Genomic DNA, 18,169 nt, shown 5'->3' with positions numbered 1-18,169 from the left:
CACCATCTGCTCCTCCCCGTCAATTCGGTTAGTCGCTAGGTCCATCGCCTCACTGAGAAATCACCCTGGATGTTCCTTTTCAAGACTGTACATAATTTGTTTTGTTATAGGGCTTTGTTAGAAAAACTGATTTAACTTAGTATTTTTTTGCTCTAGGTTGCGGCACCTTTTGGTTGTGAATGGATCTGAGGGTTAACATGATGCAGTATCTTTTCGAAAGATGATACATTATCTTCATATAATAAAAGAAAGGAAATTGAGAAGTTATTATTGAAGAGGAATTCAGTGGCATGTGGTTCTGAAGAGATGAAATGGAACAAGAAGTGCAACTCCCATGCTACACTATCTAATCAGGTATCGTATACAAATTTTTAAGCATACTGCATTCAGATATGACATTTGAATATAAAAACTGGCAATTCTTTTTATAAAATGGAACCATAATGAGTGTCGCGTTTAATCTTTAGAAATTTTGTTTTTCTGTTAGAATGTTCCCTTTCAAGACTGTAATATGAGAAATCATCTGCTTAGTTGGTCGCTGTATTGATGATGCAGCCCTTGATGGTTCAGATTTCCCAAAGGAGAAGAAGGAGGTGCCAAAAAAGGATGGGAGCAACAAAGTATGATTCGAAGATTATGTTTTGTTGCATATCTTCTATGGAATGCTGTTGCTAGTAACAAAGCATGCCTTCTCTTTGGTTCCTTTATATGGAAGTAGCATCAAATTGGGATATGTGAACTCTTTGGACGCTTGATCTCTTTAGTCTCTCCGGTTAATATAACATTCATTATTATTTTTAACGTTATTTGTCTTTCACCTGGAGATTCGTTCTTTCTGGTTGTTTAGAGATGACAAATAGATGTAGCCTCAGTCTGAGCATGAGTGATAGCAGTCTTGCAGCTTATGTTTACCATGCAAATTTTACTTGGAAGAAATGTTGATGGTTGTTTCTATGTTTTTAGTGGAATCAGTTTTCTTGACCCCATGGGAGAAGTTAGAAGTGATATTCTCGGGAGTTCCCACCAACTGGTTTGATGTATGTTGGAACAGGTATTCTCGCCCATTGTAGTTATCCAACATGTTAGTCCGTTACATGATTCATTATTTACACATGATCCAGAAACATGTTTTCGCATAAAATTCATTGTCACATAATAATTGTATTATAACTGTTACAAAAATATATTTTAAAAACCGCAACTAAGCATGTCTTGAAGGTCCACCTTTTGAAGCAATGAAGGTCCATCTATAGATGCGATCAATGATGCTTCGTTCAATGTATGGGATATTGTTTTGAGCTTCGTTCTCATCAACTTTAAAAGATGCACCAAAAATTGCTTCCTCAGCTGAAAACCATCCTATATATGCATTATACAACATTGTTGTAACAAGTTGCATGTGCAATGTGTATACAAATAAGCATAGTGTCAATACTTACGTTGGGTATGGGAAAATATAGTTTTCCATCGCACAATGAGTGCATGTAATTAAAAACCAAATAACCGGACAGGGCACTGCATGTATGAAATAAACACATAATGTGAGTCGGATGAATCAATTAATATTGTAATGCGTTTAAAAGATTCATACCAATGTGAATTTGTTGGAGCAACATGAACTATGCATTCCCATTTAGAGATATCATCCTTGAATGCAGGGTTTGCAACTTCAAGCGCAAGGTTTAGGTTGTCGACCACAATTTTAAGTACATTATTCCCCAAAGTAGGTATTGGTATCGGATCAAAAATTGAGACATTTTTTTTGTTTTGATCCAACACAAACAATAGAAATAGCCCAAACATATACCAAGGCAATAAAATCTGCAATGATGAGATAGTTTAGAAATATAAATGGAATATTAATTAAGACCAAACAAAGCATTGTTAGAGATGAAAAATTAAAATTTTACCGTATTACATTGTGAGATATGATAATCATTACTGTCAGGCCAGCTATGAAACAACCGTTTCAACGTAGCAATTTCCACATTTTCACGATGACTTGAGTCTCGTGCATAGTGGAACATCGACTAAAATAAGAATGAGAAAATATTAGTGCAATGAGAAAAAAATGTAATACATGATTATAGTAACTTACACAAAAGTTCAGATCCATATAGTGAGATGGAATGTCTCTGAGAAGCTGGACTTCGTGGCGCGCTAGTATCCGCACAGCCATATTAAAGCAATGTATATCCATGTATTCATCATTGTTCAATATGTTTTTTATTTGTCTCAAATTTAGGCTAATAGGGTACGGATCAGAGCTTTTCACCCATTCGCTCCTGTAAAGTTGAAATACTTTCAGTTATAATGACATCAGAGTAATTTATTGGAATAATACAAAATGAATTAAAAAAATATGGCTTACTCTAGTAGAGCGACATCATCAACCATGCTGATGAACAAGCATAGTTCATCTATTAAATCATCGTTTGTTGGATTGACAGACGGTGAAAGTATAAATGATTGCGATATTAGCTCGACTTCTCCTGATGTATTTGATGTTTTGAAATTCTCAGGAGGTGTATCCAGAATCATACATTCCGTGGGATCTGTGTTGTTGTCGTCATCTTCCATGTCTCGATTTCTTATGTTATCATCATTCAATTCCGAGTCCACTAAAATGACAGCTAGTTTTGTTCTAAAATCTGTCATATGTTCCTATTAAAATAGTAATAAGAGTTAAATAGTGATACAACATAGAATAAGTATAATGATACAGAGTGAAAAATACCTGTGTTGGAATGTCAGACAAAATATTTCCTGTGAAGTACTCCATAAAATTTATCATCCACAAACCACAAGATGGCTTGCATCATTACAAAACTCAAATTTATCATCCACTTTTATCATTTTCAAAGGGATTCATATTTTTTTAAATCATCAAATGATCATGATTATAACAAGCCGCGATGAAAACAAAAATTTCACCCATGCAGCATGTGAACCGGACATGCCCTTTGAAATCTAAAGACATTTTTATTTTGTTTGGAAAAAAGGCCAGGAGCAGTTGCTGCTGGCGACCTCCATCTTGATTAGGATCACCACGATGACCTCCGTGTGCTGTTCTCGGGACCTCCCTATGCTTCTCGTCGCTCCTCTTGGTCCAGGTTAGTCTCTCCGACCCCGCCGCCTGCTGGTCCCCGTCAAATCGGTGCATATGTGTATACTTTCAGCTCGTATACTTTGACATATCCATGCTTTATTCTTGTTGTGCAGAAACTTCTTTTGTGATGCAACTAATGGGGAAATACAAAAATACAAATAATGTCGATTACTTTGAGCCTTTGAGTTAGAACGTGTACCAATCTCTTTGCCGTGTGCTTTTAATATACTCTTCTCTTGGCCATGCTGAGATGTTTAAGTCTTTCCACTTACCAGTATTTAGTTCCATTTGAAGCGATGCATATTCGAATACATTTTCCAGTCCTTTGAGCTGTTGAATGAATAAATGACAAAGTATTAGCATCACAACCGAACAAGCCAGAAATTGTCTTATCAAAAGATGGTGTAGTGGGACTAATGACTAACCATAGCGGTGAGGTCTTTGCGGCTCATTCCTGGGCCCAGCGAGTCGAGCACCTGGATGCATCGCTGCCCTCTATTTATAACTGCTAGGTACCAATGGAAGTGTTCAATGTTAACTGGAAGGAATATCTGAAAATAGGGTTTTTGTTAGTTTAGGTCCCATATACAAACATTCGTCCTTGATTGAATTCATAGTAATATGTATGGAACTGAGACTCACCATATCATTTTCTAAATATGTTTTAGCTCTGTTTAATACCCACCTTGGCGCGTCATCCCGTATAGAGCTAAATTCCTTTATCATCTTAGAGATGCATGCATTTTCTAAGAACACACTTCCACGTGACCTCATATGTAGATGCTCTTTAGCCCTTATGCAATGTATGTATGCATCTATGACCTGCAATATTAAGTGCACACCTTGGTTAAAGGAGATAATAAAAACTCATGTTAAAATAGCATCGTCTTGTCTATATATACTTACTTCGTCGCCAAGAAATTCTTCGGGGAGTAATTCTAAGTGTCGTCTTTTGAGATGTGAGTCGTCGATGCTCACTAAATTTCTTTTATCGTTTGGTTCAGACATGATATTTTCAATCACGGACCAATCATCGCCGGTGCAGACGTAATCTATCATGATGTAAGTAACAACATTTAGTAATAAGAAAGAAAATAAATGTAGCAAAAGCAGGGCATAGAAATTAAATGTAGCAAAACAGGCATAATATATCATGATGTAAGTAACAAAATTTATTAATGATGACCACAAAAATAAATTTAGCAAAAGTAGGGCATAGAAGGATTTGTCCATGCCTTCTGGAGCGACCACGTAGTCTTGTGCCTTCTTAGGTTTGTTATGCAGTCGGACAGGCTTCCCTGTCTGCACATGCATTGCTAGCTTGTGTACTATAATTTCAGCCCCTTCCATGCTGGACGTTTGTTCAAATTCTTCGTCCTTAGGGGCATCCATTTGTTCACTTGTTCTGTTGTCGGTTAATTCCTAGGAGCAACATTACAAAGAATGATCCGTATGCAGGATTAATAAAGGATTAATAATATAATTAAGAATTAGAACTATCTGGGACATATTTGGAGAAGATGCCTGTGTCACTTCAGAGACTTCGGAATCAGTGTCCTGCGTGCTCTTCTCTTTCTCCACTTCATATTTGTTGGCTACTCCATTTGATTCTGCTAGCTTGCCCCCTATAGTTTCTGCCCCTTCGGTGCCAAATGTTTGTGCTAATTTGTCTTCATGAGCTGGCTGCATTTGTTTACTTGTTTCGTTTAAGGTTAATTCCTGAGAGGAACATTACAGAACATAATCCGTATGCAGGATATAATTAGAATAGAAACTATTTGGGACATAGTTGGAAAAGAAAAGATGCCTCTGTCACCTCGGAATTAGTGGACTGTGTGCTTTCATTTTTCTCCACTCCATCTTTGTCGGCTATTCCAGTTGAATCTGCCAGATTATCCCCTATAGTTTCTGTCCCCTTGGTGCCGAATGTTTGTGCTAATTGCTCGTGTTGATCTGGCTGCATTTCTTCACTTGTTTTTTTGAAGGTTAATTCCTGAGAGCGAGGTGACAAAGAATAATACGTATGCATGAATTTATATAATTATAGTTAGAACTATTTGGGACATATAGTTGGAAAGGAATAGATGTCTTTGTCACCTCAGAATCAGTGGACTGCATGCTCTTATTTTTCTCCACTTCATCTTTGTTGGCTATTCCATTTGATTCTCCCTCACTTAGTAACTGGAACACACAAAAATACAATATTATCCAGTATTTATAAAAGAGAAGATATTCATCTTGGTTGGCTATTCCATTTGATTCTCCCTCACTTAGTAACTGGAACACACAATAATACAATATTATCCCGTACTTACAAAAGAGAAGATATTATTCATGTGAGTAAAGAATTGTATGTATGATAATCTAGTACAAAATACATATTATTTCGTCCTGCCAGAATAAGAATAATAATGACATGTGAAAATAAAAAGCGCCTTTGTTGCATCGGGATTTGTATGCTTGTCTTAGGGTAGCACCTGATCAATCTGCATATTCTCCGTATCATCCATGATTTCTTGATCTTGTGATGCCTTTGTTGACTCGTGGTTCATATCCTCATCCTTGGCTCCCTTGTTGGTGTTTTCCTGAAAACCCAAGCATTTACTATTAGCACGCAGTTAACAATAGTCTCATTCTTATTTCTACATCACACATAGATGCACATATCTGCATATGTTCTTAACATAGTGGTATGAGGACATTCTTTCCGATTAGATTTCAATATGTATTTGTTTGTTTTATTATCCAGTCAACTTTTTGAGAGTCACTTGGGTGACTATTCTCTCAAGTAATCAGGTGGATGCAGTAATAAGAATTTCCTTAGACACACAGAGCATCTTGGTAATTTTGCGGGGGCAAACAAAGCATGTTGATTCACTTTGTTGGATCCCCTCTAGTGACCATATTGCCTTCTAGATGTGAAATCATGAATATTGTGTAATCACAGAGAGATATCATTACCACGATGATGGCAGATTGATCCGCAGAGCTCACCAGGGATTGCGACACAGACATGGAGCAAGATGGTAGTTCACCATAGAGAGATGTGTACGGCAGGCTGGAGAGTCATGCGGTGGAGGAGGCCGGCGCGGTGGAGGGGTGTGAGGATGCGGCTTGGGAGAGAGGATGGAGAGGTGGAAGAAAACCCTATGGTGCAAAACCTGTTGGTTCTTTGTGCTCCTGATCGAGAGATCGTTAGTTGTAGGCAATATGTAAGGCGGAAATCACGGGAAGGATTTCCATAGCGTGAGGAGGAAAGGAATCGTGGTCGTTATCTCAGGGCCGACACCTTTCCTTTGATTTATCAGGCCCATTTTTTTGCTTTTTTATACCTGACGCATATACAGAATTAGTGTAATCATTTTTTTCAATATTTCTTGCACGCTAGTAATATAGCCTGGTCTGGAAAAACTTCATACATAATTTCTTATATGAAAGAAACCATCATCCATATACCACACCTAGGTTAACTGAACTACCTCGGTGGTATTTGCAGGGCTGACCTGCATGAGTACTCATTGAGGAGCAAGAGTATCTCAGGCCCCACGATTTCCTCGTTTATCTCAGGCCCAATGTTTTTTTTGTTTTTTTATACCCCACACATACAGAATTAAAGGAGTTATTTTCGTAATACATTTTTATACAGAATTATTGGGTTCAACTCATCGAAACGTTTCATCGATACTTTTGTGTGCTTTCTCTTACCTTTTTTTATATACATAAAGTTTACCTCTCTGTATAGAAAAATAATTCTTGTATCATTTGTCTTGCCAGCTAGTTAACGTTTGTCTTGCCAGCTAGTTAATGTACCCTCAGCGGCCGTGCTTGATAGGAGGGGCCAGGGAAGTGCTTTAAGTCGTTCCAAGCATGTGAGACAGTGTCAACTCTGTAAGGCAAGTCAAGGCGCTCCTGTTGGTAAAGATTGCTTTGCTTGGAACGATCTTGTACCTATTCTACTGTCTGTTTTTTCGACTCGGTGTTTAGTAATGCGTGGTTATCCTATTGTCAATTTGCAGCGGCAAGATCCTTCAGCGGTGCAGGAGATTAAGGGTTCCATAATCGATTCCGCGCCTGTTGCTGTCCCCAATTTTCAGGTAAACACTGAAGCAAACCTAAAGCCATCTAATATTCTATTGTCTTTCTGAAAAAAGATAGCATGCGAGCTCATGTACCACAGATTCGGGAACGACGTATGTTCATACAGTAGTAATAATGCCTCTCAACTTCACTACATTCTGCAAATCTCATAGACTCTTGCAGTTTTCATCACAAATGTATGACATAGCTAACATAAGTTAAGTTACTCAACAGCCGGAGACATCTTCAAAAAAACTTTACATGAAAGAAAATGAAAGGGGTTCAAAGACTGCAGGACACTTTGGCGTTCGAGAACATCTTCAACAGAACAGAATGCTACAGTATATTTAGATAGCACATAATACAACATAGACTGTTCCCTAATATGGCTAATCTAGCGCCTGGTTTATTGTATCATTCATCTCCACCGCAAAGTAAAGGAAGCTTCACACTTTGTCCCTAACAAGACCTGAAAATAAAAGGAAAGGAAAGTGTTAGGTCGAGAATTAGTTATATAGATACAAAAGCAAAGGTGCAAAGAATACACGAAAGATCGTACCTGCCTCACCCCTCTAAAACATCTCTATAGACAATGTTTTTGGTGCTCTTCCCAGATTTATCAACCTCCTTGTTAGGCTTGGCTAAAATTCGTGTCGTCTTTCTTGACACACCCCTTGACAATGCAACATATAGCTGGCCATGTGAGAAAACAGGCTCGGGAAGGTAAATACCGACATTCGGGATGGTTTGACCCTGTGCCTTGTTAATGGTCATCGCAAAACCCAGGCGGATGGGGAATTGTTTTCTCTTAAGCTTGAGGGGAAGTGAGGTGTCCTCCGATGGCGACATAGGGATCCTAGGTATGAACACCCTCTTTCCAGCATGCTGGCCACCAACAATCTCCGCATCGATTGCATTATCCTGGAAGGCTCTGATCATAAGCCGTGTTCCATTACACAAGCCATTATGAGGGTCGAGGTTCCGTAGCAAAATGACCGGGCAGTTGATTTTTACTCTCAAGACATGGGGGGGGGGCAAGCCATTTGGTGTGATGGAGTTCAGAAAATCAATCGTGTAATTATTCTGGAAGTCATCCTCGATAGAGTCAAAGCTATGGTATACCCTTTCTTCTCCCAGAAACCTAGAGATCATCTTGTCATTCAGGTCATCTACATGCTCGTTTTTGGTCGAGAGAATTGCACGTTTGCTCATGTAATCCCTCGACCTAGCATTGGTGTGCAGGGATGGGAAGACATCTTCGATGAGCTTGCTAATAGGTTCTTCGTCCTCAGTATAACCAATCACAATGTCTTCAGGCAGACGCACATAGTCATCACCAATAGTTTCTTCTGTTCCATTGCCAATCCTTAGGAGGTATTCGGAGAACCAAGGGTCGGCTTGTGCCCGCATATTGCGCGTGAGGCGTATCTTGCGGATCTTATCCCACAGATAGGATTTCAATAGTGTAGCATCCGTGATCTGTGCTCTTGTCCCTCGTGTAACAACAGGGAGGACCTGCCTAAAATCCCCATCAAAGACAATAACCTTTCCACCAAACGGTAGAGGACATTCCATTATATCTTGTAGCGATCTGTCAAGCGTCTCAACTGCTTGACGCTTTGTCATAGCAACTTCATCCCAAATTATCAACGACGCCTGTTTAAGCAACTCTGCCGTACCACTCTGCTTTGTGAAACCACACATGCTGTTGTCAGTGAGCTTGATTGGAATTTTGAACCTGGAGTGGGCAGTCCGGCCTCCAGACATTATTGACGCTGCTATACCTGATGTAGCAGTTGCGATCGCTATTAGGCCCATCTAACGGACCTTCGCAAGCAATGCCTTGTACAGGTACGTCTTCCCAGTGCCTCCTGGACCATCAACAAAAAATATCTGCCTTTTTTGGTTCGTCACATGATCCATTATGTCGTTGAAACCATCCAGTTGTTCACTGTTCAAACAGCTAAACAGATCTAGATGCTCTTGGTCAACTCTAACTTGTCTCTCCTCTGTTACCTCTCTATACTCGGCGTCAGAAGAACCATCTGTGTCAACCAGATCTGGAAGTCCATACATTTTAATATCCTTACCCATGGATTGCACCAGATCCCTGACATCTCTAAGGACCATCTGCTCAAGTGTTGCCTCGTTCGACTCAGTGCGGCGGTAATCTTCAGCCATCGATGGTAGATGTTTGTCCCACAATTGACGGATTTGTGTTGCCTCACAGAATACCAGTATAGTCGCAAACAACCGTCTAAGAGCAGAAGGCTTTTGAAATGTTGCTGCCTCCGTCATGCAATCATCCAGTGTCCTGTCATGCTCAATGAGGCCTAAGTGCTCACATGCCTCTCTGAAGGAAGTGCATGGCTTGCCATTTACTGTTTTTAAATCATCAAATGAAGTGGCACCTAAGACATGACTTAGGAGCACCCGCAAGTAGTACCTCTCTCCTTCAGCAGGGTGTGCATACACCACTCTTCCAATCTATGATCTCTTACTTCTTCTCGTTTGCCACTTTTTATTAGCGGCAATCCACCTATAATGTTCTGGGAACTCTCTGTACAGCCATTTTCGTGCCGCTGGATACTTCTTGTTCATCTCAAAGTACTCGGTAAGCATGGATTTGGAAGAAGTTGGGCGAGCGACAACATCTTCCAGATTTTCATAACCCTTAAATGCGACTGTGTGCATGTTTGGCAAATGAAGTTGCAGCTGTAACACAGATGGACTAACACCAAACATTTTAAACCCAAAAATCCCGTAAATAGCTTCTGGAGGAGATATATAGCGTGCATCCCTGTATTGACGAATTTCATTAATGATTCCCCCATCATTGATAATATCCTGCTCGCATGCAAATGATGCCTTATCATGCCCTTTGTAGATGTACTTGAATAAGTACTTGACTGCCTTGATGCTCGAGCAAGCTTCGACATTTATGTGACAGTTGTATTTCATAAGCAGAAAGGGGTTGTAAGGGACCACCCATCTATTGTCCAAATCTGCTCCTCTGATCCTTACTCGAACCCCGTCGTCCCTCCTTCTATAGATGGGATATGAGTCTTTCCCTTGTAATGTAGCATCACAGAAATCTCGCAGGTAATGAAATCGACACTGTCCATCTATCATGCAAGGGCAACTTTTCTGGAGTGCACCACATGGGCCGTGCAACATGTGTTTGACTACCAGATCATGGAGGACATGATATTTCTTTTTGTCGGGTATCTCTGCAGATATCACCCGATCATAGTCATCTGGGGTCCTTAACTTGCTTTTTGCTTTCATGATTAGAAGTATATGCTCATGCGGGAGACCTCGCTTCTGAAACTCTGTGACATGTACATAAGCTGAGACTTCTCCGAAATGCTTACCCTTAGTTAGTAAGTCCATCATATTTCGTTACTTAGCTCTGTATACTCTTGCCACAAGGTCTGGGCGGTCTTGTGGCAGCTGTCCAGGCAATAATTCCTGCGTTATCTCCTCCCAGTAGGGATTGCATGTCATCGTGACAAAATAATCCGGTTTACCCCAACGTTGAACTATTGCCATCGCATCCAGAAACCTGCGCTGCATGTCACGGTCACCACCAGGAAATGTACGTGGAAGCATGATTCTCTTGCCAATCCGATCACCGCGTGACTCGCCAGCAATGACGGTGTCAACAAGACCCTATAATAAAACAATATTTCACTCCAATTAGTATAAAGGTTCAAGCAAAGAGTGAGGCATCTATAATGTAAATTTTGTGATAAATAGAAGCACGTTACCTGGTACAGGTCAGCGCGTATAACCTTTTGATTTGCTGGCTTTGAATACCAGTCAAGCCTCATTGTCTCAATCTTAATGTACATATCAACAGCCCACTGTTGGAAAAGATGCCCCCCGAACAAGATGATGTTAAAAAGCTTCTTCCAGACACACAACTTGAAGCAATAGTACTCTCTCGCGCTAACAAATTTCCTTGATTTTGTTGGATTCATCTCATCGTCACCAAAATCCTCATCCGGGTTATCATCGTCCTCACCTAATAATTGGTTAACAACATAAAAATTGTTATGGTAGGTAGAACCATAAGTAAGAATAATAAAAGTAGTAATGACGAACTATACCATCAAGTAAATCAGTGGGTGGGTCTTCATGTTGTGCGTTATGACCAACTGGTTCTATAATCATGTTATCATCTGAAAGATGGATGACTATAAGTTTTTTAATTTAAAGAACAATAAAAGTAGTAATGACGACCTATACCTTTGGGTAAATCAGTGGGTTGGTCTTCATGCTGTGTGTTATGACCAACTTGTTCTCTAAGCATGTTATCATCTGAAAGATGGATGACTGCATAAGTTTTAATTTAGAGAATATTAGAAGTAGTAATGACGACCTATACCTTGAGGTAAATCAGTGGGTTGCTCTTCATGCTGTGCTTTATGACCAACTTCTTCTCTAATCATGTTATCATCTGAAAGATTGATGACTGCATAAGTTTTAATTTAAATAATATGATATATACCAATTTTGAACATCATACCTGAAGGAAAACCATAGGCTGGGTTCTGTTGTGCAAATTCATCCACTGAAACTTGGTTTGTGTCATCAACTAACTCAATATATGGCATCCAACGATTCCAACCGATCTCCCCACGTGGGAAGAACAGTGGATATGACAAAGGGTCGTAGCACCCATGGTATGCTCTAATATACAGGGGACGGTCTCCTTTACCAGGGTCTCCTTTACCATATACAACAACACTCCTATCAAAGGTTTTATGTGGGTCGCTTCCTTCAACCCATATTGCTGCAACCTGAGAAGTAGTTGGTGCATTGTACCTTCGTTGATCGAGGTTGATATCTGTGTTTAGTGAGATCCTATATTCATCCAGATTCGGAACAGCACCAAGGCTCTTCAAAACCTGAGCATAAGGGTTATGTTCTAGTATTGTTAGAATCTTCCGTATGAGATCCAGCCTAAGATTCGGAGACCTTTTAACTCTGTGAAGCAAGTTTTCATCCGTATCATAAATATATAGCTGCAAATGCCGAGGACCATTATCACCAGACGACAGATCATCAAGAGCGTGGTACAATCCCCCACATGCACGAAATGTATATACACCTGTTCCTGCCGCAGTGCTGACTCGACGATCAAGGGTGACTCCAAGACTGGTGAATGAGAAGTGGGAGTTGAAATACCGTATATTCTCTCTGAAATATTTTGCATCCTCATCATCCTGACTTGTGAACAATCGTTTCAACTCTTCATCAACCTCTGGAGTAAATACACCAACTTTTCCCTTCCTGCAACAAAATGCAGGGCCCTCGTATTGGAACCGCAAAGCTCCATAGTGGCAGCAGTCGCTAACTTTTCTAAGTACATGGTGATTTTTGGACAGGTTCATGTAAACTTTGTCATGATGCTCATTAGTGATAGTTCCATCACCATGATGCCGTGCCACTCGGTAGGATTCAAAATCAACATCTGGAAAAGAATGGACAGTTGCATTATTTAAAGTTTGTGCACAAACCATATAACTATCTTATGTCGTATTCATAACTCATGATAGCAATAATCTACCTGGTCTAGCAAACATCCTAGCTTCTTCATCAGGGTCAACATCACCAGTTTCTCCAAGGTTCCGGTCTCCCAAGCAGTCTAGCAAATCATGAATAGGACAGAGTTATGATGCACAAGGTCACGTAAATTACGCTTATGACACATATTATCGGGGTAGAGGAATCTTAAACTGCCATTTTGCATACCATCAAGTATTACGGTCTGGACATCGGGATCCAGTATTCCATACGCATCTTCGCCGTGGACGTTGCCTGATAACATTGGTTGACCCCAGTGAGTAAGTAGCAGGGATGAACCGAAGAGATGAACTAAATGCTAGTTTCAATCGAATGAAGAACAGAGTGCTCAATTAAAGGAGAAACAAACACTATTGATAATTTAGCAACTTAATTAAATCGATGAACTAACCCTGATCATGAAAAGTTACCCCTGGGGTACGTAGATTGACGACTGTATTGAGTTGGGGGTTGTCAACCCCTGCCAGTTGTGTGAGTGTCATTCTTCTTGAACTTCGTTGCATCTGGTACGCATCATTTCTGTGCAGCCAATCGGATTCATCATTGTCAGAAATATTCTCCTTGTCAGTTTGTATGAATCCATTGTATGGTCCTAAAGTTGGTAATGCACCATCTGGGCCTGTGATGTTCTGCAGCTGGGTGACCGCCTCTTGTCCAGCAGCTGGCATATGCGACAGAAGGTTATTGCCATTGAAAGCAGCAGTAATGTTCTGCAGTTGGGTGACCACCTCTTGTCCAGTAGCTGGCATATGCGACACAAGGTTACTTCCATCTGAAGAAGCATTAATATTTCTATTTGCTCACGGGTTTGGCGTTGTCTCTTTAATATTTCCTCTCTATTCTGTGCATAACGCTCCCTTTCCCTCCGATTCTTAGTCTCATTAGTGACTGAACAGATGAAGAAAAAATAATTACAGGCCAATTCAATTGGGGCATAGATAATGAAATTTGATCATCATTACCTTGTGATACAGCTAGCTGTGCCAGTGTTCCGTTTTGTAGGCCATCTATTTCCTCAGTGGTATTTTTTTTCTTTTGTACGCTTCACACCTTCTCTTATTAATCTCATCTTTATTTTTTGCATACCGCTCTCTATCCCTCTGCCTTTTTAGTTCCTTTGGGTATGCAAATCATGACACAGTTCAGTAGTTGTAATACTGTATCGAACTTGAGTGACTGGGTTATGATCAATACCTGATGTTTGGTTGTTGCTTATATCCTGGAAGGGGGGGCGCGTCCTGACTGGGTTATGATCAATACCTGATGTTTGGTTGTTGCTTATATCCTGGAAGGGGGTGCGCGTCTTGCTGGGAGTGGGGGTCCTGTTGGGAGTGGTAGGGCCCATACGAATACGAACTCCTGTAAAAACATGTGAGATCATTATATTTAATGGAGCGCAAGACCATCATTTAGAATATGGAACCAATAACCTCGAAATGTAATGCTGTACTTTATAAGAGATTCAATCGCAATTGTCGCTTTCAAGAGGCCTCATGCATAGGGTGTATTTTCTTATGGTCATATGATTTTGAGGGGGCATCTTTGTAATAGATTCAATCGCGATTGTCGCTTTCGATCAAGAGGCCTCATGCATAGGGTGTATTTTCTTATGGTAATATGATTTCGTGGGGACATTGGCGGTAAACATGTAGCTCTGTAGTTTGTAATAATATTCATATAGATTAATGTTCGGAACCAAGAGGTCACAGTCTTAGTGAATTTTATATGTACATATTAATTTAATATAACATTGTGGCAAACTACAAAGATTTGTTTCAGTCATAGGTTAGGTCAGTGGTATCAAATTTTCAGTACCATGGGGATCTGCTGAGGATCCGTGGTATGATTTCACTTGCTCATGCACTTTATGATTGATTTTCATAACATATATATGCTCACGGCATATGGTTCATCTCTTGCATCGATTACATGGACAATCATAGATCCTAGTACATGGAGTAACCATGGTTTCACTATTTATGTAGAACTATGCAGAACAGAAACAGGAGCAATGAACGGATGTCATTGTTAACATCTTCACATGCGTGCAAATCAGCCTACCGAGGAGTTTGCCGCCGCCGATGCGCAGTCCGAATACAGTCGCGTCAGTGTGGGCAACGACGTCTGAAAGATTGAAGAGAAAGCATGCACCTGTGTTGGCGAGGAGGTCGTCGTCGTGGATGTCGCGGGCGTCGTCCTGGATGTCGCGTCGTCGGCGTCGTCGGTGCGGGCGTCCTCGGCGCGGGCGTTTCGGTGGAGGGCAACTCTGAAGAGCGACAGGAGGATTGGTCGCCGCTAATTTTGGAGTGGATGTGGCTGTTTCGGTGTGTTTTTTCTTTTCTTTTTGTTGGCGTTGGGTGAAGGACGGCAGAGTTTCGTCCGCCCACCTAAATTGCTTAGCGTACAATGTCAAATCGTTAAATTAGGGGAAAAACAAAAAAATAACTAAAAAACCGCAAAAATTATAAAAATTCGTGAATTTGAAAATGTTCACTGATTTTGAAAAACAGTTCACAACCTTCAAAAATTTTATCGATTTTGAAAAAAGTTCACAAATTTAAATATTGTTTATAAATTTTCAAAAAAGTTCATTAAATTTGAAATAAGTTCATTGACTTTGCAAATAGTTCACCAAATTTGAAAAAAGTTCATCGAATTTTAAAAAAAGTTCATTGAATTTGAAAAAAAGTTCATCGATTTAGAAAATAGTTCGCTGATTTTGAAAAAAGTTCACTAAAGTTGAAAAAAACTCATTTATTTTCAAAACAAGTTAATTGAATTTGAAAATGTTCATTGATTTTGAACATAGTTCACCGATATTGAAATACAATCATCAAATTTTAAAAAATATTCATCAATTCGCAAAAAGTTCATCGAATTCGAAAAAAGTTCATAATTTTTTAAAATAGTTCACCTAATTTGAAAAAAAGTTCATCAAATTAGAAAAGTGAAAAAGTAAACAGAAAGAACGGAAAATAAAAACGAAAAAGGAACTTGAGAAAAGAAAAGGAGAAAAAGGAAAATGAATAAGACATAAAAAAGAAAAAGAAAACCAGTTTGGGGCACGAGTGAAGAAACACAAATATATGTAGAAACTCACGTGAGGTGCTCTAGCGGAGTTGGGTACTACTAGTTGTATTGAACCTGAAGATCAGGGGTTCCATTCTTGGTTAGTGCATATTTTTGGTGTGATTGAGGAAAAAGGAATGAAGCTGGGCCGGCCCAGCGCGCTGGGAGGGTATGGGCCAGTTTGTAAATAAGCCTTTAACTACGTGCTTGATACACAAGGGATGTATACCATCTGATAGCACCACGGGCGATATATACCATCTCTACTTTTTTTTTTGCGGGAATCTCTACTTTGTTAATACCGGCCAGTTGGCTATCGTTTCTTCCTCCCATAAATTGGTCCGTTTTTGGTACCGTCGTTGGTCTTCGTACGTTAGTTTCCTCCGTCACCGAGCTAGCCCAAGCCAACGAACCAGCCCATGTGTTATAGCCCAGCAAATCCGGCCCATAATTATAGCGGGCCCTCAGAGGCAAAAATTCTTACTGGTGAGGACAATTGAACTCCGTACCTCTCTGGCGCACTACGAAACGTCACGACCAATTGAGCTAGCCCGTGCTGCGTGTACAAGGCACCACGCTTATTTATATCATGTCTATCTTATTTATATACGTTTTTAATTTTCTGGATATCAAGCGGCCTTGAGATCATGAGATAAATGAAGAAGGAAAGAGAGCCTAATTACATAAGGAAAAAGAAGGAAAGAGGGGTTAATTACATGAGAAATAAAGAAGGAAAGATGGATAACACTTTTCATATGTGAGGGCTGGCTATTAAACGGATTCATGAGACAGGCATGTATCCCTCACAATTTGGGGACACGACTTGATAGAAACAAGAAGGAGGAGGAAATAGAGGCTAGTCTCTCTAATTTAAGCGCGGGTCTCATTTATAAGGATGAAAAATAAGGAAGGAAAACACCCGTAAAATGTGTGACTACAGCAAAATGTGTGACCTATATGTGTGCCAATGAAGATAAGAGTTCAGAGATGTGTGATCCTTTTTCTTCACATTTCGGTGGGTCAAAATTGCATTGATAAAATGCAAGAAGATATATACATCGACAAGGACAATCATCACACGCAGTCAAGTAAATTAAATTCTCATATTAAATGGATCCGCTCTATACACAGGATAAGGGCAAGGGCAAGGTGAGTAAGCTCCATTAGAGGTTTCTAATATATGTTTATTATTATAGAGAAATCTTCCTATTTCAGCTCCGTTTTTAGCGAAGATGTCCTGTTGTAATTCATGTTTTGAATTGTTTCTTGACCATGGAAGCAAATTCAGTATGGTTATGATATTTTGATGCATAAGATCTTTAAGTTGCCCCAAACATTCAGTTACCCTCATGCACTGATGCATTGGGTATATACAATAAGGGCAGCATAGCTGCTGAAGTAAACATCTTGCATAGAGTGATTACCCAAGATTTTCATTTTTATTTCATGTCTGGTTCTATGATTTTCATAATTTCAAGTTATCGACTTGTGACCGCTGAATTATAGATATCACTTCTCTACCTATAGTTTCCAATCAAAAATTCTATACCATAAGTTATTGACAAATTAATGTTTAAAACGGGCATGCTATCTACAATTCAACACCCACAAGGCAATTTGAATGTGAACAAATAGTTTAGGGGTATGCCATATTTTTTTCTCTCCCGTTGCAACGCACATGCATGTTTCCTAGTTCATAAAAAAAACAAATCCCTTTTTGAAGTTTGGAATTAAACAACGACCAATGTTAGCCAAAAAAAATTAGTATTTGTGGTTTGTATGATGTAAGGTTTTCGCTCCACCATGTTAAACAAATATCTCTATTTTATTTTTGGCTACCAATTCGGTGCATTGCTAATTCATGCCACCATTTTTCTATGTTTTGTACGCTTCCAGGCATTGTGAGTTTGAGATAAACATAGCAAGGCCGAGCCATGAAACAAGCATAAGTCGGCCGCCCAAACAGAGCATGATATGGGCTCTTGATTTTGACCACCTCAAACGTCAAAAACTCTGATATCCAATTGTACTCATCACCAAATGCAACTTCCAGTTTAATCCTCCCAATAGGATAGGCAGATTTTCCAGGGAAGATCCCGTGAAAAACGGTTGAGAACGGCGAGAGTTGTTTTTCCGACAAATTCATGCGTCTGAAGGTGTCGTAATACAAAATGTTGATGCTGCTTCCTCCGTCCATAAGCACTTTAGTGAGCGTATAACCACCGACTTGAGGTGCCACTACCAAAGCGAGACAATCCGGATTCTCAACCCGGGGAGGATAATCCACTCTACTCCACGTGTCTGGTTGCTCCGACCAATTTA

General features: G+C 39.8%; 1 long non-coding RNA gene across 4 annotated transcripts; it reads left to right on the top strand.

The window, feature by feature from the left end:
- The first annotated feature begins 250 nt into the window (after positions 1–250).
- On the top strand, positions 251–15,156 carry LOC119306312. 4 transcript variants are annotated; one of them, XR_005148918.1, is made up of 6 exons: positions 251–354; positions 556–620; positions 964–1,051; positions 6,907–7,024; positions 7,126–7,203; positions 14,764–15,156. It is a non-coding gene; the product is annotated as an uncharacterized LOC119306312 (long non-coding RNA). The 4 variants fall into 4 exon arrangements; XR_005148917.1 differs by having other exon boundaries at positions 6,884–7,024; XR_005148919.1 differs by lacking the exon at positions 14,764–15,156 and adding an exon at positions 13,414–13,512 and having other exon boundaries at positions 6,884–7,024.
- The last annotated feature ends 3,013 nt before the right edge of the window (positions 15,157–18,169 follow it).

Source organism: Triticum dicoccoides, chromosome 5B, assembly GCF_002162155.2.
Source record: "Triticum dicoccoides isolate Atlit2015 ecotype Zavitan chromosome 5B, WEW_v2.0, whole genome shotgun sequence".
Lineage (NCBI taxonomy): Eukaryota > Viridiplantae > Streptophyta > Magnoliopsida > Poales > Poaceae > Triticum > Triticum dicoccoides.
Note: the sequence above shows the minus strand (reverse complement) of the source record. Positions and strands in the feature narration are given on the sequence as shown.